General features: G+C 43.5%; 1 pseudogene; it reads right to left on the reverse strand.

Annotated features, from left to right (window-relative positions):
* Positions 1 to 3,601: 3,601 nt before the first annotated feature.
* Positions 3,602 to 23,330, reverse strand: part of LOC127645805 (basement membrane-specific heparan sulfate proteoglycan core protein-like) — a 302,447-nt pseudogene continuing 282,718 nt past the window's right edge.

The following is a 23,330-nucleotide window of genomic DNA, read 5'->3' on the forward strand; positions in this document are numbered from 1 at the left end:
ATTTCAGATTTGCATCACTTAATAAAAGCTTTAGTTGGTTAGAACTTGTGGATCTGTGTTTTGATTTTGATTTGTGAAGCACTTTGTCCTAATTTGCTAAAAAGTGCAATAAAATAAAATTGTATTATTATTATGATCAACTTAAACGCAATTTTTTCTTACTTTATAAGCAGATAATTGAGAAAAAAAAAAAGCTTCTCTATAATATTATTCCAATATTGCATTAAATAATCAATTATTACAGTCTCTTTCTGGGAAAAACAAAACAAAGTGTATTTTCTGGTTATAAGACTGAGGCTCTGAAGAGAAACATATACTTCTGTGATGAGGAGGAGGGCGTGGCCGGCCCGTAACGTTGGACGCCCGATGCTGAATCAGCCCAATCAGCGGGAGAGGGATAAAGAGGAGCCAGAGACGCCAGCTCGAGAGAGAGAGAGAGAGAGACGCACACGGCCACACTGTGTTTATGTTTAAGTTCAGTTATGTAATTCAAGTTATGTTGACTGTCTATTGATTTTATTATATTGAGAAAATGACGTTCATATTTCAGACCGTCAGCTTGTAAACTGAGGCACAAGTTAACATGGACACTCTGCTGGATTATATATTCCACTTCACACCGAACACACACACATGTGAATACACAGATGCCCCCTTAAATACTTGCTGTCTTACACCTCAATTGGACACTAAAGTGTTGCACTGATAATATTATTGATGGCGAGTTCGAATCTTCAACCTCATACTTGGCAATAAAGTTCATTCCGATTATTTATAGAAATAAGAAATCACCCCGGGATTTTACATGGCCACTGGCCCAAAGGTCGTTGTGCGGGGTGGGGGGGTGTTCACTGTCCTCTTCTGCATATGGCGGCACCGTTTTGTGGTCCGTTCTGCATTAAGCGCCGGCTCATTTTAACTTATCACGTTTCACGCCCAACCCACCGGCCCGCTTTAACTGAGTGGTAAGTGGACAGATGATAACCGTGGTTTTAGTGCAGTAACCATAAAAGACAAAAAGACTACTGAAGCAATCCAATCGGTTTTGGGTGAGACCAATTGACATCAGCAGTCTCCTTGTCGATCATGATTTCATGATCGATTACACTTCCTAGCGCCATCTAGAGCTCTGTGCATGCATCAAGCACTAGGCAGTGTAATCGAGCTAGAAATCATTGTCTTGCATAGAGACTGCACTGGCAAGATGTACAGAGAAAAAGGAGTTAAATGTTCGTCTGTTCAAACCCAAAACTGGCCGAATCACTTCAGAAGACATTGATTTAAACACTGGAGTCTTTTTGTGCTGCCTTTATCTGCTTTTTGGAGCTTCAAAAGTCTGGCCACCATTCACTTGCATTGTACAGACCTACAGAGTTTAAATATTCTTAAAAAAAAAGTCCCACATCTGGGATGGAATGAGGGTGTGAAAATGATGACATTACGTCATTGTTTTGGTCGATGCTCGTGTCTCTGTTGAGTGTGTGTGATCACGAGCAACAGGAGCTGCTGCAGTTCACCTAACGGCCACAGGTGTCACTAATAACACGGGTTTCTTAATCTTACACACTGCACCTTTAAGAGTTTCTCTGCAACTAGATCAAATCTTTGCTTTTGCAGTTCAAGTTATATTTGCATACATCTGATTTTGAAGAGAACTTGCAAGTAGATATCCATATAAAAGCAGAAACAAGACAAGTGTGGTTGTAGGTCGGACTGGAGTAGACGTCTGTCCAGGTTGACACAGGTTAAGGACAACATCTGTAAGTTCCTTGTCTTCAACTGGGGCTCACAGAAAAACACACAAACTGCAATAATAATAATAATAATAATAATAATAATAATAAAAATGTAATTCAAATATTGCCATGCAACCAGTGCTGGATTGGTAATCTGGCATGCCGGGCATTTTCCCAGTGCGCCGACACTTTGTGGCTGATCAGGGGCGGACTGGCCATCGGAAGAAATGAGCGGGCTGGTGGGTTGGGCGCAAAACAGGCCGGATGGGCCGCGATAAGCTAAAATGAGCCGGAGCGTTATGCAGAACAGACCACAAAACGGCTCCGTGATATGCAGAAAAGGACAGTGAATTTTTGAGTGAACTACTCCTTAAAGCATCTCCCTTCAACATGACATCATGAGATTTTGTATGAACTAACAAACGTACATTCTCTTACATTTGCCATTATAGCCATTTTCCATTTTGTGAAGCTCAACAAGCTTTTGCCGCACATCAGAACTATATTCTTTAGTCTAACCCACTGTGATTGATGATTAAGGGAATTTTGGCCTGTGTGTTACCTCATATTTATACCCCTTTGAAACAGGAAGTTATATCCTTGTGTTTGAGTATATTGATAATGTATGTTTGTATGTTTGGTTATGCTTCTATTCAGAGCTGGAAGTGATGACACGGGCTGTGATAAAGGCCTATATAATGGACCACATCAGCTGTGATTGGTGCACTTTGTAACCAGAGACGTGTGATATGCGTCGATGCAACGTGCAGTTACATTTTTGAAGAGGTCCACGTCAGGCTACAGCGTAGGTTTGACACAGAATATAAATCTCCTTAAAATAATAGTTAATCAAAAAATTTAAATTCTCTCATCGTTTACTCGCCCTCATGCCATCCCAGATGTGTGTGACTTTCTTCTTCAGAACACAAATGAAGATTTTTAGAAGAATATCTGAGCTCTGTAGGTCCATTCAATGTAAGCAAATGGTACTAACATTTTGACACTCCTAAAATCAAAAAGTGATCCATAAGACTCATCTTCTTAAGTGATATTATAGGTGTGGGTGAGAAACAGATTTTTTATATAAATTTCCTCTCTGCTCAGTCAATCTCCACTTTAACTTTCACTTGCACATTCTCCTTGTTTTGTTTTTGGTGATTCACATACTTCATGCATATCGTCCCTACTGGGCAGGGAGAAGGAGTTAAATGTTGATGTTTCTCACCCACACCTATCATATCACTTCTGAAGACATGGATTTAAACACGAGTCAATTATTCTGACTTTATGATATTTGAGCATCAACATTTTGGCACCCATTCACTTAAATTGTATTGACTAACAGAGCTAAAATATTCTTCTAAAGATCTTCATTTGTGTTCAGCAGAAAAATAAAGTCACACACATCTGGGTTGGCATGAGGGCGAGTAAATGATGGGAGGATTTTCATTTTTGGTTGAACATGCAGAATATCAACTGTGAATTTAAAACAAATGTGAGACAAAAGTTTCTCAGGAAAACTAATATTAATACTTTATTGGTTTCAAAACCTAAAGAACAATGTTAAATAACAATATTACTAATGCTAAAACCAAAGTATATATGCTCCTACTGATTATTTGAACAATAAAAAGGTAAATGCAATCTAGAACATAAAACTAAATCAAACTAAATACCAGAATTAAGAACAGACAAACATCACAAAGCCCTGATAACAGCACCAAACATAAACGTGTGTATTTTAAGGTTATGTAATACTGTATATATCAAATATATATTGACAGATAAAATAAAGTTATTAAATAAAGAATGAAACATGTATAATAAAATAAAAGTGAAATAACGAACAGGAATGTAAGAAAAGTCTTCTGAACGTTTTTAAAGAGATTCAGATTGAAGTTTCTTCCTCTGTTACTGCAAACTGACTTTGATCTTCAACAGATGAAACTATCAAATACAAAAACAATATTAGAAACATGTCATTGAATGTCTCCGTTATTGTCGTAACCTCGGTTCCCTGAAGGAGGTAACAAGATGTTGTGTCGATGTTGTGACACTAGTGGTCTCTCTTGAGAGCCTTGCCTCTTATCTTTGAGAAAAAGCCAATGAGAATTGGCGAACAGAATTTGCATGCCCCTCCCCCGGACATACGGGTATAAAAGGAAGGACGTCATATAGTTCCCCACATCCCTGAGGGAGGGAAGCGACGTAACTAGCCTGCGAGCACCGCCAGCTGCTGCCTTTCCTCTTACTATGTTTTCTCTCCATAGAGTGTTAGATCTTGGGGAAGGCATTCTTTTACAATCCTATTCATTCAAACACAGTGACCGGGGACAGAGGGAGCTCTGCCCAAAGGAGATGCGGGTCTGCTGACAGGGGGACTGTACCGTGGAAAATACATCACAGGAGATATAAGAATAATCAGAACCTGTGGAGGACCTATTCCAGCACAGGCAAGTAGTTCCATGCGGTGGGTCTGGCTGCAAACTTCCTCCACTGAGAGGGATAGGGAGGAAGGACACCCAGGGTCCGTGACTTGTGGACTCGACTGGGGGAGTTGAGCGCACGTCTTCACCTCAGGGGAGGGGAAAGGCTCTTTGCGCAAGCGATACACCCGGCCAGATGTTGTCACCTTATTACCGAATTCTACGTGATCGGATCTGTCAAAACAAGGGATGAGACTGGCTGAACCAGGAGATTATAAAATCTCACGAAGGCATTGGGTGTCCGCCGTTCTGCAGACGTCTGCTAGAGAGGTGCCATTGGCCAGTGCCCATGAGGATGCCACACTCCTTGTAGAGTGTGCTCGTCCTTCCACAGGGGAATTTGCCAGGGAGGTGCTGTCACGAGGAGCATGAGATCTGAGAGCCAAGTCCGAGTGGGCCAGTGGGGGGCCATGAGAATGACTTATTCCTCGACCTCCCTGACCATGCACAGGACTTGTGCAAGTAGGCTCACTGGGGTAAAAACTTATTTGCGCAGCCCCCGGGGCCAACTGTGAGCTATCACGTCTGTGAGAGAGGGGGGGGGCTTCTGTCAGAGGGTACCAGAGCGGGCAGTGGGTGGAATCTCGGGAGGCAAACAGATCTACCTGTGCTCTGCCGAACCGAGCCCAAATAAGCTGGACCACCTGAGGGTATAGTCTCCACTCTCTGCTGAGCATTACCTGACGTGACAGCACATCCGCTGTGGTGTTTAGGTTGCCTGGGATATGAGTGGCGTGCAGCAACCTCAGCCAGAGTGTTCCAGTCCAGCCCGACACTCGTGGTGGCCTGGGTAAGCATAGTGGACAGCTTGGCATTGGCCTCAGACTGGGACGGCACACCCGATGGCATTAGCCCAGTTGAGTCCTCAGCGTCGGAGTCCGCCAAGACGCTCTCCAATGCAGCTCTCCGGTGCAGCGGCTCATGTTCTCGCAGTGAGAACATGAGCCATCCACAAACATTGCCTCTCCGTCCAGACACGAGAGGCAGCGCCTGTGGCCGTCAAAAGTGGAGATATAACGACCACATCCAGAAATGACACAAAGACGGAAGGGCATCTTAAAAAAGACACATCTTTAAAAAAGACACATCTTTAAAAAGACGCTCAACGTCAATTTGTTTACTCTTTTAGGAATATATACACCTTTAGAGGGCTGTCAAAGTGCTCAGGGACATAGTCTGCACTGGCATGCAGAAGAAGAGAAAAGCCGCTGAAATGCACCGTATTTCCAACAGCGTATGCTCTTTAGAGGTGAGAGGAACAGCAGTGGATTTTACTCAGCTCGCTGAAACACAACCACTGAACAGACGCACGCGTCCCTCCTTTTTTAGCCGTATGTCTGGAGGAGGGTCATGCAAATTCTGTTTGCCAATTCTAATTGGCTTTTTCTCAAAGATAAGAGGTATCCGAGGCTCTCACGAGATACCCCTAGTGTCACTACATCGACACAACGTCGAGTGAGTTACAGAAGGAGAACTAGACTTTCATATTGTTTCCTCTGCTGTTATTGTCTTTGTGAACAAACATTTCATCTGTTGATTATATTGATCTCTTTTACCTCTCGCTCTGTAGCATTTGAACACCAGCACGACTGTCGCCATCAGATATGGACAAACTGCCAGAAGAGAACTGAGAGTGTGTAAGACACAAATCTGATCTGCTGACACTGAAAAACAGACACACAAGCACATGATGATTGAGTATATCTGAACAAGTGCACATGAATGAATAGAAAAGAGAGAATAAACTCTCACCTGTGACTGAGATCCAGCTCTCGGGTGACTGTCCTCTCTCTCGTGTTTACAGGAGTAGAAACCCTCATGTGACTTTGAGACAGTAGGGATGCTCATCTCTCCTGTCGTCTGTTTCTGGAGGAGTGATCCATCTTTATAGAAATCAGCTGTGAGGATTGAGGAGTTTGTAGATCGATGTAAACAGTGTAGAGTCAGAGTATCTCCCTCAATCACAGGATGAACAGAACTCTCCAGAATCACATCACCATCTACACAACAGAGGAAATGGAGAAACAGCAGGAAGAGGTTTAAGCACATATTTAAAGTCACATATTCAGCTCTGTTTTAAGTATCATGACACTGTATCTGCTGTTATATAGACTCACCATGTACTGTGATGTTAATATGAGGACTGTGTTCTCCAGATTGAGACTCACACCAGTACACTCCAGTGTCAGATGTTTTAAGGGAGCTGATTTCACATGTAGATCCTGTAGATGAACAATCTTTCATTCTCTCACTGTCTGTGTTTCTTCTCACTGTCCATCCAGTGGAGTTATTGTGATCCTCACAGTTCAGAGAGAGAGAGTGAGATGAGAAGTGTTGACTTCTGCTGGGACTGATGATCAGACACTGAGGGACGTTGAGATGAAATGAAGTTCAAACAAATACTGCAAGATAAATCCCTGTAGAAACTTATATGTGAAAAATCAACATGAAAACTGAGAATGATTCAGTGCAAAGACTCCAGGATAGTGATCATGTGGATCAAGATCTGGTCAGGATTTCAGCAAAAATATGTGTTACACAAAGAGTGTATGTTTTATCTCACCTGTAACATTGACCCAAAATGCATCACTGTAGTTTGTGTAGTAAACTGGTTCTCCTCTTCCAGCTCTACACCAGTACTGACCTCCATCAGACACTGAATCAATATGGACTCTGTAGGAGTTTGTTTCTGTCTTGTTTTTCTCAGAGTTCTGTGTGTGTTTGTACCAGTAAAAGTCCCATCCAGCGGTCTGAGTCATGTGACAGATCAGAGTCACCGTGTTTCCTGTCAGTGCAGCTCCTGCAGTATCTGATGTGAGTTCAGGATTGAGCTTTGAGTCTGTGGTGAAGAACATTTGGGTCATTAATAAACAGAGTTTATTTATTGATCAGAGTTTATCTACAGAGTTGAATGTGAACACACACCTGATACAGTCAGTGTAACAGCATCACTGATGTCTGATCTCTGTGAGTCTCTGATTTTCTCTCCTCTACAGCTGTATTTACCACTGTGAGATTTGTCAGATGTGATTCTGTACACTCTCTCAGTGCTGACTGGATTGACTGAATCATCTTTAATCCAGCTGTATCTCCACTCAGTGTGTGTTTGTGTCTGTATGTCACATGTGAGAGTGACTGTCTCTCCTCTGAACACATGATGATCTGGATTTACACGCACTTCAGGTTTTGGTCTCTCTGTATAAAACACAAGTAAATATTCATCTATTTTACAATAATACAAGAATTAGACTGTAATCAGTTCATCTGAAGATTATGAAGATTTGAATCATTGAAATAAATGTAATAAGTTCAACAACACACATATCCACCATTTTCCTGAACGCAGAAGTGTTTCACGATTCGCCTGTTTTTAATTTCCGTCTCCAGTGTTTTCACTCACATTGGTGTATATTCTGAGCGGGTAATGTGATGTTTAAAGTTACATTTATACACATTTTTATGAACATGTGACTTTAAAGTGCCGATAGTTTAACAGAGTCGAGATGTTCACCCCTGGCGACTCATTAACTCCCCCGGGGGTCCGAGGAACGGGTCCGGCAGCACACTATCTTGTCCAGCTCCGGACTCGTGGAGATTTGAAGCCGGCTCCCCGAGAGGAGGTGCACTCTGCGTTTAAAGACAGCGGTGATGACGCATTATTCTCATCAGGTGTGCTTCATTCACTGCTGACCAAACGAGGCTTATTAATTATGCTTCTCTTCTCGCTCTCCATCCCAACTCTGGTCCTGAGCCTGGCGGAAGGGTGGCCCTAATAGGCGGGTCGATTCCACCACAGAAACCACTAATAATTAATTACACTGTTAAATGAGGCGAACGATTTGTCCATTAACAGCCTTTTAACTGTAAGAGACAACTATACATTTCATCATTATATTAATTTCATTTTTGTTTCTTAAAAATTAAAAAAAAGGTTTATCTGAGGAAGAAAACATAGTGAAGTTTCTGACTAGTCATCAAGCAGTCAAAACACACACACACACACACACACACGTTTTGCCTTTGTAGGGTAGTACCCAGGTAAACAGCACAATCGGGCAATTGCAGCTGAGTGTTGCGTTCTGACAGTGGCTCACCAGAAATGAGCCAGTTCTGGCCCAGTAATGGTTGCCATATTTGGACACATGGCATATTTAGCCACATTCGGCCCAACTATGGACTATAAGTGATGGCCTAATTTTGGGTGAGATATGGCCATACAGACCCAGACCAGTTTAGGCTGAGTTCTGGGGGTGGACAGATCAGGGACTGGGGCACGGGGTAGAGATGTCTTTTCAAGGTGGGTCACCTTTTAACAATGTGGTAAATATGTCTGACTTTGTCATAAAATTATGTAGCAGTGACCCCTAAACTTAAACGTAATATCTTTTAACATAAAACACACACATGCACGTACACACACACACATTCTCTCTCTCTCACACACACACACACACGCACACACACTAGACCGAATCACAAAATTGCTAAATTATTTATCTTTTTTAAAAATATTCTTTGGAAGATCAGTTGTAAACTCAACTTTGTTATTTATTGTATTTCATTATTATTTTAATTCCTATTATTAAATGTATTTTTTTAGTTTTTTTCTCCACTTTCTCTTTTTCTTCTTAACTTTGGTGATGTCATCATGGAGGTTGTTTGTTTCTTTAATTTATTCCATTAAATGTAACAACATTTGGTAATTAATGATTTAATTCATATAATGAAACAAGTTTAAAGTGGTTAAGGGAATTGTGTTTTTGGGAGAAATAAATAAAAGAGTTTCATGACATGCGCACGAGCTGCGACATCTAGTGACGACACTTGCTGGGTTTGGAGCTGCTCGATTAACCGCCAGAACAGCAGAAGAACTTCTATCTTGTTACCATGGTGAGAATATCTTTGGTAATCTAACATATAACATCATTTTAATAAACCGTTATACACAAATAATATGGACATATTGTTTATTTATAAGAAATAAATGGTGTGTTGGCGGATATAGCGCTAGATATACTCTTTCTTGCCGAGAGTTAGATGAGAAGATTGCTAGCACTGTCATGTCTATATGCTACATATGAAGCTGGAACCAGGAGATGGTTAATACATATGTATAGATAATACATTTATTAATAATAATCATAAAACAATTTAGTTATGAAAAATAACCAATAATAGTATTAATAAACAACCGTATAATTCATATCAATAATAAAGAATGAGGGGTCTGAATACTTTCTCAAGCGACTATATAATAGAATCGATTAGTCGACGTTATCAAATAAAATATTTTCATTTAATAGTCGTTTGATGTCATTTAACGTAACACGAGATCACATTAAACTGTAATGATGACGCGTGAGAGCAGCACTGCAGATCACGACTGATGAGAGGAAGAATTACACAGATCACAGATGCACTCTTTCCAAACAGCTTCAGCTCATGAACATCACAAAGTATGAATTATACCAAAATAACAAATAAGTACATACAGAAGCACTCTCGTAAATTCTTCAGGCCAATATAAATCATTTGTTTCGGCTTATAGTCCCCCTCCACTCCAGTACGTTTGGCTTATTGTTTCTTCATATAGATGACTTTCCATAGACATAATGGTTTTTATACTGTACAAACTTTATATTCTATCCCCTAAACCTAACCCTACCCCTAAACCTAACCCTCACAGCAAACTTTCTGCATTTTTACATTTTCAAAAAACATAATTTAGTATGATTTATAAGCTGTTTTCCTCATGGGGACCGACAAAATGTCCCCACAAGGTCAAAAATTTCGGGTTTTACTATCCTTATGGGGACATTTGGTCCCCACAAAGTGATAAATACACGCTCACACACACACACACACACACACACACACACACACACACACACACACACCAAATGTCCATGAGGAAAACAGCTTATAAATCATACTAAATGATGTTTTTTGAAAATGTAAAAATGCAGAAAGTTTTCTGTGAGGGTTAGGTTTAGGGGTAGGGTTAGGTTTAGGGGATAGAATATAAAGTTTGTGCAGTATAAAAACCATTATGTCTATGGAAAGTCCCCATAAAACATGGAAACACAACATGTGTGTGTGTGTGTGAGTGTGTGTGTGTGTATGTGTGTGTGAGTGTATATGTGTGTGTGTGTGTGTGTGTGTGTGTATGAGTGAGCGTGTATTTATCACTTTGTGGGGACCAAATGTCCCCATAAGGATAGTAAAACCCGAAATGTTTGACCTTGTGGGGACATTTTGTCGGTCCCCATGAGGAAAACAGCTTATAAATCATACTAAATTATGTTTTATTGAAAATGTAAAAATGCAGAAAGTTTTCTGTGAGGGTTAGGTTTAGGGGTAGGGTTAGGTTTAGGGGATAGAATATAAAGTTTGTACAGTATAAAAACCATTATGTCTATGGAAAGTCCCCATAAAACATGGAAACACTACATGTGTGTGTTTGTGTGTGTGTGATGTGCATATGTGTGTGTGTGTGTTGACTCAGCCTAAAATGAGTACCTGGTGCGGTGTGTAAAACATCGCCACTGGGGAGACAAAGGCGGTCGGGCGTGGTACTGGCCAGCCACCCCCTTGAGTACCGTTCTGGCCTTCATAGGTGCTCGCTAACAGCACTTGCCCCTACAGTCTGTTAAGGCTAAATGGGGGATCTTTGTCTTTGTATGTGTGTGTATATGTGTATGTGTATGTGTGTGTGTGTGTGTGTGTGTTTGTGTATATGTGTGTGTGTGAGTGTGTGTATATTTTGCGCTGAGGATGTTTTATAGTCTCACTCTGTAATTTCTGTCTGTTTTACTGCATTGTGGCTGATTTATTGAGTGTATTTGACAGATGTCTTTCTCATTTATTTTCAATGGTCAGACAATTTTGAATCAAGTCTAATTTGTGTTGTATGTTCAGATTGCAAATGGAGGAAAAGTCATGAAGTCTTGTACTGCTCAGATAAAGGAAACCATGTTATTTAAAAAAATATGTCTAAAATATTTATATTTCAGTAAAAATTTACCGAATAGCACAGGAGGATAACCTGATCTCAGACCATCATGCAGTGACTGAAGATGTGACAACACAAATAATATAAATAATAATTCTATTCAGTACACTTAATATAAGTCAAGAAAAAAAAAATGTAAATGAACAATGTATTTATGAATCATGACTTACCTGGAGTTTGTGCAAAGTAGCTGTTGGACATCAGCACTGAAAGTAAAAAACAAAAAAACATTTTTCAGCAGGAGGAACTTTTTCATATTGTAACGAATCAAATATCTGATTAAAACATACACATCATATTCTGAAACTCATAACATATGATCATTTGTTTTCGTATCTCGTATCACTTCTCGCGTGTTCTCTGTTGTGAAAATTAATTTGGAGTTCAGGCAGAGTCGTCGGGAATTCGTCAAATGTGAAATGTTTTTAATGTGTTCATCCCTGTCGCCAATTCCTCGTGCCATACCATTTTCATTTTTATACTACAGTACACCTCCCACTTTTCAGTGTTCCTGCGGTGTCCGGGTACTTCCCTGAAGATCGAATTCTAATGACCAATGCTCCTTTAGTGTTTTGTGCTTGTTACATTTATTAACAATTTGTAATTGGACTCATCTGCTGATTAAACAAAAGCTGCACTTAGATCCTGCTCTATTTACTTCCTCCAAATGTTACAGCTGGTGCCACTATTGGTGGATACTTTATTTTGTAAACATGTAAAGAGTGAGAAGATAAGTGACTCCTTTCTGTATTGCATCATTGCATAATATATATATACATCTGATATTTGAAACGTTTATATAAAAACAAATATGATTTTAATGCAATTCAAAATGCAGTATGTTTAAAGAATGCCACAAAAACAACCATTTTTATAGACATTATGTAGCATGTTTTCCCAAACTACAGGCCTAATGGAATTTGAATATCATATACTCAATTATTAAATATGATTTTACATGTATGTTAATGTGGCCATTTATCATCTGCCAGCAGATGCGACAATTGTGATATATATGATGATAATTTTATGATAAGTGAAGATTATGATTTGTGCATTAAAAGTGTTGTCTTTTGGTCTTTCTCTTCTTGTTGAACTCAAAAGCTGGAATAATGCTGGAATACACATAGGAGAGATAGCAGAAGACTGTCATTATAACGAATATTTTGCAAGCCAATGCAAAATAATTTGCGAGAGAACATAATTACTTGGGGGAACACAAAGTTTCTTGGCGGAACGCAAAAGCATTTGCTTATTTTTTTCACACACCACAAATGTTTCCCACCACCTTTACCCTGTATGGTCTCCATTGTCTTCAGGTATGAGATTGCATAGACTCTGCACTGGAAACAGAGGCTCAGTTACCTCTTATGTTTGAGAAAAGGCCAATGAGAATTGGCAAACAGAATTTGCATGCCCCCCGGACATACGGGTATAAAAGGAAGGAAACGTGCGTTTGTTCTGACAGGTTTTGAGCTGAGGAGCGGAGAGTAAGGTCCCAGTCATTTCAGCGGCTTAGTACAGTGTTGTGGCAAGAGGGACACAACGTCTCATTCCTTCCATCGGGGAACGGAGGTTACGACAGTAACCGAGACATTCCCCTTCTATCACTTACTTGACGTTGTGTCGATGTAGTGACACTAGGGGTCCCTATCAAAAATGCCACAACACTGAACGTGTTACGTGGACTGCTGATGCTGGTGCAAGCAACTGACCTTCCCCAATTTATTTATTTTATTTTATTTATTTATTTATTATTACAGGGACAGTGCATATTAATTAACATTGCTGCCAATATGCCAGAATTAGCCAGAAGGCTATTTTTCATCTGCAGTCCCCGGACAGATGTTCAAAGTTACCCTAAAAGAAAATAAAATTACATATAAAAAAAAAAAAAAAAAAAAGAAATTGTACAATACATTTACAATGTAAAATTCCCCCAAGAGACATCATATAGTTCCCCACATCTCTAAGGGAGGGAAGCCACTGCATTGTGATGTGCAGCTATGGCATAAACATTCAAGGTGGAGGGGGACAGCCGCCTCTCCTGCAGGAATGAGAACACTGACCCGACTTCACACCTCTGTGGGTCTTCAGATCGGGAAGAACATTGATTTGCATATAAGCGCCACTTTAGGTCGTAAAGCTGCCTGGTAGAGGGAGCTCTGGCTTGAGCGATTGTGTCTATGACCCGGATGGTCCGGATGGCTGCTTGCCTGTGCTGGGCCACCTCCACCCCCCAATCCCCTCCCCTGTTGCAAGTCTTGTTCATGTTGTAGAGTGTACTGATTATGTGCTAATGTTGCTGAGGTGTTTTTTTCCCTGTTCCCACACTGTACTTCTTAAGGAGCATAGTCTGGGGGCTGCCTTTTTTTTCTCCTCTCCTCTCCTCATGTCATGCTGTATTTCTTCTAATTCCCTGTCTTCCTGTCCTGTCTATCCCCTTGTCATATGTATGTTTGTATGGACAGGTCGATGGCCAATTTCACTGGTTTACTATGTGACAATAAAGGACTACTACTACTACTATGATGGCTGGTGGTAGACCGTTTAGATCTTCCGCATCCCATCCAAGGGCCAGACATGAAGGTTCTGGAGGTCTGGCAGCTGATTCTAGAGGGTGCCCCGGCCCTGAGAAGGAGGGTCCTTCCTCAGGGGAATTTGCCGGGGAGGTGCTGTCGCGAGGAGCATGAGATCCGACAGCCAAGTCTGAGTGGGCCAGTGGGGGGCCATGAGAATGACTTGTTCCTCATCCTCCCTGACCTTGCACAGGACTTGTGCAAAAAGGCTCACTGGGGGAAATGCGTATTTGCGCAGCCCCCAGGGCCAGCTGTGTGCCAGTGCGTCTGAGCATCAACCCGAGCGGCGTGACCGTCGCTGAGGATGCCATATGCCCCAGGAGCCTCTGAAATTGTTTCATTGGAACCGCTGTGCCCATTGTACACAAGCTCAGATACAAAACAAAAGGTGATGGAGCGATTGTAGTGAAGACATCATGATTATTGGATATTAGGTCTGCTGAATCTTTGACTGTTTTAAATCTCATTTAAAAACACATTTTTATAGAATTGCTTTTAATTTGCATTTATTTTATTTATTTTTTTACTTTGCGTTTTTCCGAGCGTGTTTTAATGTTTTATGTTGTGTGAAGCACTTTGTGCTGGACTGCTGAAAGGTGCTATAAAAATAAAGTTATTATTCTTATTAGGTTTGATCGTCCCAACTGTAGAGAGTATCTTAATATGAAGACAAATCATGAACATTTGAAGGCAATTTTGAAATCCCAGCTAGATGTTTTTTCAGGTCCAAAAAATAAGAAAAAAAGGATGTATGGTCACACTATTTAACCATGGGCTTAGATTTGGGAGGTATAAATAATGGGGGTTGTAATTGCTTGTTTTTATTATTGTCAGAATCTACACCCCTGTATGTCATTTATCAGTAATGTACGGATGTTAGTGGCTCATTTTGCTCAACACAGGGGCAGAGGGGCACACAGTCGTCACGAGAGGGCGCACTTCTTAATTAAAATATATATTTTTTAATGCTCTGGTGCGAACCGCCTGTCAACCGTCTATGTCACCAATGCTACGGGCTGCCCCTCGTCCTCCTGTCCCCTTTGTCTGCACATTACAGGAAATAGTTTGAAGTATTAACAAATATTTTTATATAATAACTTTTGACCAGTTTGCTCTGAAAATCACATTAATAATTATATGACTTATTTAAGTCAAATTTCACAACTTTTTGCAAAGCTTCTGCTTATAGACTCTCGTTCAGATAATGAAGACAATATTACAACAATAGTGCCTCCTGCACATTACTCAAACATGTTCAATAAGAACAGCAGACAGACCGTAGATTAATAGAGAAGTTGAGAGCGATCTGAGAGCTCAAGATGGAGAGAGTCTATTTAAAGATACAGCACACACAACACCAACTCACGGAAACAGAAATATGTCTGATTCAACAGACAATCCAAAGATTATTACAATAAAATAAGATACAAGTATATAAAATATGAAGAGATGAAACACATCAAAGTTACAACATGTACACAAGTCCATCATCTTTCACATGAACACAGACAGATGCATTTGATCTGTAACACACAGTAATAACTGCAGTCTTCACTCTCATCATCACTATAACACCAAACATTATTTATATATGAACAGAATAAAGAATACATGAACACTGAGACAGTAAATCTACAGTATAGACCTGTGCACCCACATCACCATCATGTGTTTCACACACACAGAAATAACAGAAGATAATATAGAATATAATAAAACACTCACAGAGTATAAGAGGCAGCACACTGGACTCCATACTGTCACTTTAATGAACTGTTTAAACTGTGCTGTCTGTCTAAACCAAACATTTCCTGTGTTCAAACGTCATTTCACACTTCAGAGACAGAAATAAAAGGGGCGATGCCAAGGGTCTACAGACCAATGCATGCAGAACACACAATAAGATATTTAACTTCTCTTTTAGTGCATTCAAGCTGTTGAAGATGTTCCTCTTTAATTTGAGTAAAGACTTGAACATGAACATCTAAACACACACATGCAAATCATGTCGACTGAATCAGACACACAAATGACTCTGAAGTGAATTAAACTCAGACTGTCTGTGATTCACAACTTCAAATGTGTTCATTTCTCCTCTAAAGGAGGTCTGAAGTATAACAGTGAGAAGTGGAGCAACATTCAGGCCTTTCTGAACACAGAATGATTTATATGTTGGTAAATGAACTGAATCTGCTGCTGTGAATCTTTTGATCTTGTGCTGGAATTTGGAGCTTCAAGAAACCAAAGAGACAGAAATCAGTAAATATCTGTTGTCCTCACACACTGGTAGAAACCACATATTTCTAAGAACAGGAAAGTAAAAATACATTGAGGTGAATCAGCTTGTGGAATCATTCAGTACTTACTAATAAACCAATGATGCAGAAATGTATTAATATCTTTTGTTCTTCCCACACTGAAACTGCAGATGAGAAACAGAGCAGAAGTCAAACCACAACTATGAGCTCATCTCTTTTATTAAAAGAAACTGTTCTTGTGGCTGGATGTCCTGGTGCCAGGGTCGGACTGGGAAGAGAAATCGGCCTGGGATTTAACATAGAAACTTGCCCATTTTAGCTTATCGAGGCCTATTCGGCCCTGTTTCTAAGTCGGCCCTTCAGGAAAAGTCCCGGTTCTCCCGATGGCCAGTCCACCCCTGGCTGTGAGTGATCTATAGCGTGCATCAGAGGGCAACAGTTCAAAGAGGGAGTGGGCAGGGTGTATAGGGTCCAGAGTGATTCTACTGGCACGTTTCCTCACTCTGGAGATGGTCAGGGGGGCACCAATTATCCTAAATTACTAATAACAAACATTTATATTTGGCGAATAAAGAAATTTCAGCTTGACAGACAGCATTATATCATTGATATTATTTAGATGGAGGATATAATCAGAAATAGTGATTCGAGCATGTTCTTCTGCCTAAAACATCTACTGTATGAAACAGTCCACAAGTCCCTCAGTGATGCTCATTTCATTGAAGTCATGTTCAAACTGTGTGATAAATATTCAGATGATGCGTTCAACATTTATTAAACATTTATATATAGAAACCACAACAAATCCACATGCTGCTGTTTCCAGTGTCTGATGCTCGCAGTGAATTTGATGTTTTGATGCTGAAATAAAACATTACAGCTTCATGTGTTTTTGTCTCCAAATAAAGTACAGAAGTCCTGCTCGGTGTTCATATTGTTTTCAGTCCAATAAACTATTGAATCACTCCAGCTTTCCTGTAAATGTGAGAGAACACATGTGCGAGCAGCTCTCGGAGGCGCACATACACTGAGATGAGCAGGTTGAGTCTACATGTGTTATGGGTGTGGGAAGCAGGAGAAGGCAGATGGGTGGTTAGGATCCAAATGAGGTTTATTTAGGAAATAACAAGAAAGCAAAACACAAAGAAAAGTCCACGAGGGGAAAAACTAACTCAAACACAAAAGAACACACAGCGGGTAGAACAGACAGCGAAACATCCACGAAGGGCAGGGTAAGCCTCGAACGAACAAGGGGGACAGAGAGAGATCATAGGCATGAACATGAAACGTAAACGTGTAACGATACAACGAACGACAAAGGAAAGAGAAAACAACAGGTTTAAATAGACAGACACGGTAATAACAAAATCACGAACAGGTGCGGACAATAACGCTGTGACAGCGGTGATGAGGGCCGGGAAAGACGGGAAGTGTAGCTTATACAAGGACAGTGAAACACGGGGCGGACAACAAGGAAAACGTGACATGGAACGTGATCAGTGGAGAGTGAGACAGAAAAGACGGGGCAGACAACACGGGATCGTAACATAGCCCCCCCTCAAAAGGACCGGATTCCAGATGGTCGAAGGAAACACAAAAATATCAAACCCAAAATGTTCCAGAAGAGAGGGATTAGAAGAGGGGTAGAACAGACAGACAAAAGGGGGCACAAGGGACACAGAGACAGACCAAGGAGGCACAAGGGACACAGAGACGGACCAAGGAGGCACAAGGGGCAATCAGGCAGTCCACGGAGGCACAAGGGACGGACAGGCAGATCAGGGAGGCCGAGAGGGCCGAGTCAAGTCAAGTCAAGTCAACCGGGCAGGGACAGGTTTAGGAGGCCAGGGAGGTGTCGACCAGGCAGGGACAGGTTTAGGGAGCCTGGGAGGAGGAGTGGCCACTGGGGGAGCTGGCGGAGCCAAGGAATACTTCTGAAGTGGAGCAGTCGAAGACTTGGGTGGCGGCGCCGAAGGAGGCGCAGGCAAGGCCGCAGGAGACCCTGGGGGCGGAGCAGAGGCAGGCAGAGCCGTGGGAGACACTGTGGGCGGAGCAGAGGCAGGCAGAGCTGTGGGAGACTCTGAGGGCAGAGCAGAGGCAGGCTGATCCGTGGCCGACTCAGGTGGTAAGGCCTTGGGTGGGTCAGGAGGTGGAACCATGGTGGGAAGAGCCAAGGAAGACTTCGGAGGCGGAGCCATAGAAGGCTTAGGAGGCGACACCGAGGAAGGCGTAGGCGAAGCCGTAGCAGGCTTGGGAGGTGGCGCCATGGAAGGCGTAGGCTGTGCCGAGGGAGGCTCAGGAGGCGGAGCTGAGAGAGGCTCAGGAGGTGGAGCCGAGGGAGGTTCAGGAGGCGGAGCCGAGGGCGAAGAAGGTTCTGAAGGCGGAGCCGAGGGAGGCTTCGGAGGCGGAGCCGGGAGAGGCTCGGGAGACTCCAGAGGTGGAGCCGTGGTTGGCGGAACCATAGAAGGTACTGTAGGCTCCGGGGGTGGAGCCGTGGGAGGCTCAGGAGGCAGAGCAGAGGGAGGCTCGGGAGGCGGAGCCGTAGGAGGTTCGGGAGGCAGAGCCGTAGGAGGCTCGGGAGGCGGAGCCCTAGGAGACTCGGGAGGCGGAGCCGTAGGAGGCTCGGGAGGCTCAGGATGCTTGGGAGGCGGAGCCCTAGGAGACTCGGGAGGTGGAGTCATAGGAGGCTCGGGAGGCTCAGGATGCTCGGGAGGCGGAGCCATAGGAGGCTCAGGATGCTCGGGAGGCGGAGCCCTGGGTGGCTCGAGAGACCTAAGAGGCGGAGCCCTGAGTGGCTTGAGAGGCGGAGCCCTGGGAGGCTTGAGAGGCAGAGCCCTGGGAGGCGGAGCCCTGGAAGGCTCAGGAGGCTCGAGAGGCGGAGCCCTGGAAGGCTCGGGAGGCGGAGCCCTGGGAGGCTCGGGAGGAGGAGCCCTGGAAGACTCGAGAGGCTTGAGAGGCAGAGCCCTGGGAGGCTCGGGAGGAGGAGCCCTGGAAGACTCGAGAAGTGGAGCCCTGGGAGGCTCGGGAGGAGGAGCCCTGGGAGGCTCGAGAGACTTGAGAGGCGGAGCCCTGCGAGGATCGGGAGGAGGAGCCCTGGAAGACTCGAGAAACTTGAGAGGCGGAGCCCTGGGAGGCTCGGGAGGACAACACGGGATCGTAACAATATGGTTCTCATGTGTCTTTCAAGCAGCTGTTCATTACTGAATTCAGACAGTGTTTGTGTGTGAGGATACAGATCCGATCAGAGAGATGACAGAAACCGCCCCAAGAAGAAACCTGCAACTAAACCCAAGAAAACGGGCCCAAGTGTCAGTGATCTCATCATCAAAACTGTGTCAGCATCCAAGGAGAAGAGCGGCTTGTCTCTCGCCGCCCTGAAGAAAGCTCTCACCGCTGGTGGATATAATGTGGTGAAGAAGAAGTCCCATGTCAAGATCACCATCAAGAGTCTGGTGACTAAAGGGACTCTGATTCAGACCAAAGGAACCGGCGCCTCCGGATCATTCAAGATCAAAAAGAATCAAGCCGAGAGCAAGAAGAAACTCATCAAGAAAGCCGATCCTGAAGTTAAGAAATGTCTTTGTTAGTTTGTAACCTTGGTTCCCTGAGATGAAGGGAATGAGACATTGCGTTTATTAACGTATATGGGAGAGCCTTCATACACAAGCTATTTGAAACCTCTCTACAATAACGGCAATATTCTAATATTGGCCAAGGTGTTTGAGCCCCGCCTGTTTTGGCACGAAACTGAGCATTATAAAAACAGGTGCACAGACACCATTTCCTCAGAATTTCTGACAGAGAACAAGGAGTGCCTCAAGAACTCTGAGTCTTGTAGTCATGGTGGTACCACTCAGGTGGTAGAGCGGGTCGGCCACTAATAGCAGGGTTGGCGGTTCAATTCCCGGCCCACACGACTCCACATGCCGAAGTTTCCTTGCATGGCAGCTCTGTCGCCATAGGTGTATGAGTGTGTGTGAGAATGGATGATTGGGGCACAGTGTAAAGCGCTTTGGTAACCTCTAAGGTTAAAAAAAGCGCAATATAAGTGCAGACCATTTACCATTTGTAGTGCAGCTAGCGTTCGCATTGTCTCGTTCCCTTCGTCTCAGGGAACCAAGGTTACGTACGTAACTGAGACATTGCGTTTATTAATGCATATGGGGAACAGAATCCCATCAGGCCACACTACATGACATAACTTCCCAGAGAGGAAAAATGGCAGCGCAACCGGGATGGCAACCGACATGAGTATGCTACAGTCAGTGATCCTCGTGATGGCCAGGAGGAGAGCACTCATAACGAATATATGAACTGTATTCATATAGTATAAATTAACTCCTTATGAACCCAGTCGGGGAAGGGAGTTTATTTATAATGAAGTGTTTGTGACTTATTATAACGGCCTGAATGCAGGCAGTTGTGTAAATGATGGGAAGCCCATACTTAAAGGGAGGGGCATAAGTATACATATTTATGGCCAATGAATAGCAAGTGCTCTAAACTGAGTGGATTTGTGAAGAATGAGACATTACTTCTAGGTTGTAAAACCTTGTGAATGTGTTTTGTGAGTACCATCCTGCTGCAAAACATATGTCTTGTACGGACACACACTTCGTCCATGCCCACGAGGAGGCCATGCCTCTTGTTGAGTGTTCTTTAACACCAATTTGGCAAGTGTGATCCTGCACCGCATAAGCCAGGGTAATTGCATCGAAAATCCAGTGAGAAAGTCATTGCTTGGTGATGGACATTCCTTTTTTGCATCCTCCATAGCATATAAAGAGCTGATCAGACAGTCTGAACTGGCGGTTGTGCTCAATGTATGCGTTTAGCGCCTGCACAGGGCATAACAAATGCATGATTGTTCCTCATCTGAATTAAATGGAGAAGGGAAGAAGGCCTGAAGGTGAACCTGTGCTTTGAAAGGTGTGGTTATGACCTTGGGTAAATAGCCTTTCCTGAGTTTGACAGTGGCTCTTCAAAGACCGGGCAAAATTCCATACATGAATTGTTGACTGATAATGCTTTCAGGTCACAGAACAGAGCCAGCAGTAGTGCGGTCTTAATGGATAGCATGCACAAATAAACCAAAGTCCAAAGGCTCCAAGTCAGGAAAGTAGCCGGCCAAGGTGGGTTTAATAGTCTTGCTCCTTTAAGGAACTTTATGATTAAATCATGCTTCCCTATAGAGGCGCCGGTTTCATGTGCGTGATACGCAGATATAGTTGCCACTTACATTTTGAGCATTGATGGGTTTAGTGCTGCATCTAATCGTTCTTGAAGAAATATAAATATTTAATGTATGGGGTTTACTGGGTCCTTGCTGTGTGAGAGACACCAACAAGTGACAACCTTCCATTTTAGTGCGTAGAGGCATCTAGTGGATGGTGCTCTGGCTTGTATAATGGTGTTCATGACTGAACACATCAGTCCTGGTGCGTGTAGAGCACCCCGTTCAGGGGCCACACATGCAGGTTCCACAGATGAGGCTGGGGTTTCCAGATTGTGCCTTGCGCCTGAGAGAGGAGATCCCTCCTCTGTGGTAGATGTTGTGGCAGGGAGGAGGGCGGGGCCGGGTCCTGATTCTACAAACCCGGTCCCTTATCAGGCTAATCAAGCCTCCGAGAGGGATAAAGGCCGACTGCGGAGGATGGTGCGGGAGAGTGAGATCGTTTACAGACATGGCCGTCATGTGTGTGTTGTTGTCTTTTTTTAAGTTTATAATTCAAATATAATTTATATTGCCAAGCCGGTTCTCGCCTCCTCCTTTCCATTGAACTACCACTGGTGCTTAAACCCAGGAAGGAGGAGGGATGCCCATCGCGGAGTCCTCGACACTGCTGTCCACCCGGGGGAGCACCACTGCCATCCACCGGGGGAGGGAATAGCCCGACCGCCCGGATGCGATGAATGGCCGCCATCCGCGAGGCAAGTGGGGACTGGACTCCCCGACCGCCTGAAGCGATGGAGCCGCTGCCAGGGGCGAAGGAGTGCCCTGCCATCCCCCAGAAACGTGGTGGGGTCGACAGAAGTCCGCCGTCCGGGAGGGGAGGAGGGAAGTGACTCCACGACTGCCTGGAATGGTAGGGCCACTGCCAGGGGTGAAGGAGTGTCCCCAGGAGTCAGCGTGAACGTGGAGGGGTGGTCTTTCTGCCAGGGGTCATGGGTCTGACTCCGGTCCGGTCAGGGAGAAGCGGCTGTCGGCCACAGAGAGGGTTGAGGTGTGATCGAGGACCATGCGACGGTGTATCACAGAACCGGTGAGTACTTTTTTTTTTCATCCCTCTCTCCTCTCTCTCTCACTGCCGCTCCGCATTGGCCTTTTCCCTCTCGTTTAAATTTTACAAGGTGTTTTTTGGGAGTGTACTACACTGTAAAAGGAAGTATCCCCCCTATTTATTTATTTCTGTTTCCCTCCCCTTGTCCCCTCCCTCGTCCAGGTAGATGGGGATGACCTGCTGGCAGAAGGCACGCCCATCCCCAGGGAAAGGGGGGGGGGGGGTGCACATCATGCCGGGGGCTCCCCAGCCTGAGAGAATGAGGGAGGAATGTGGCAGGGCGGTGGGTGGGGCCGGGTCGTGATTATACACTCCCGGTCCCTTATCAGGCTAATCAAGCCTCTGAGAGGGATAAAGGTTGACTGTGGAGTGTAGAGTATGAACGGAAAATCATGAACTCATTAATTCGGAATGCAATGCACACATTCCTGCGAAGGGTCCTAAAACCCCCACACATGGTTACTCTCCCCACACCCCCCTCCTTAGATGAGAGAGGAATGCCAGATGTTGGAATGAAGACCCACAGACCTGTGCAAACACATAAACCAATGCTTTGTACCATTAAAACCCAGAAATGATTGAGTTCTGAGGAAATATGTTTTATCCCGTATGCTTGGGTATGTCTGCTGTTATATCAAACTAGTTAAGATTGTTTAGTTGTGTAGTTAAACTCTGAGGGCTTATATAAAGAGTCTAAGAATATAGATTCACTTTTAAGTGTACCAAATACAAGTTTCTTGGTATCAAATTAAACCTTTCGACTTGCCCTAGCTGAATATAAATATAAGGTTACGTTAAAAATGTATTTTGCTATGTTTTACCATCTTTTGAGTGATTCAAGCCACAGCCGGTCCCTGTTATAAATTAGGCAAATGACGAGCCTTGACAAGACAAAGGCAACCATCTCGCGCCAAAACTGAGGAGCCTCATTGGGTCATTCCTCCCAAAGGAGGTGTGACCTCCCTACCTTAAAAGTCA

Source organism: Xyrauchen texanus, chromosome 1 (assembly GCF_025860055.1).
Source record: "Xyrauchen texanus isolate HMW12.3.18 chromosome 1, RBS_HiC_50CHRs, whole genome shotgun sequence".
Taxonomy (NCBI): domain Eukaryota; kingdom Metazoa; phylum Chordata; class Actinopteri; order Cypriniformes; family Catostomidae; genus Xyrauchen; species Xyrauchen texanus.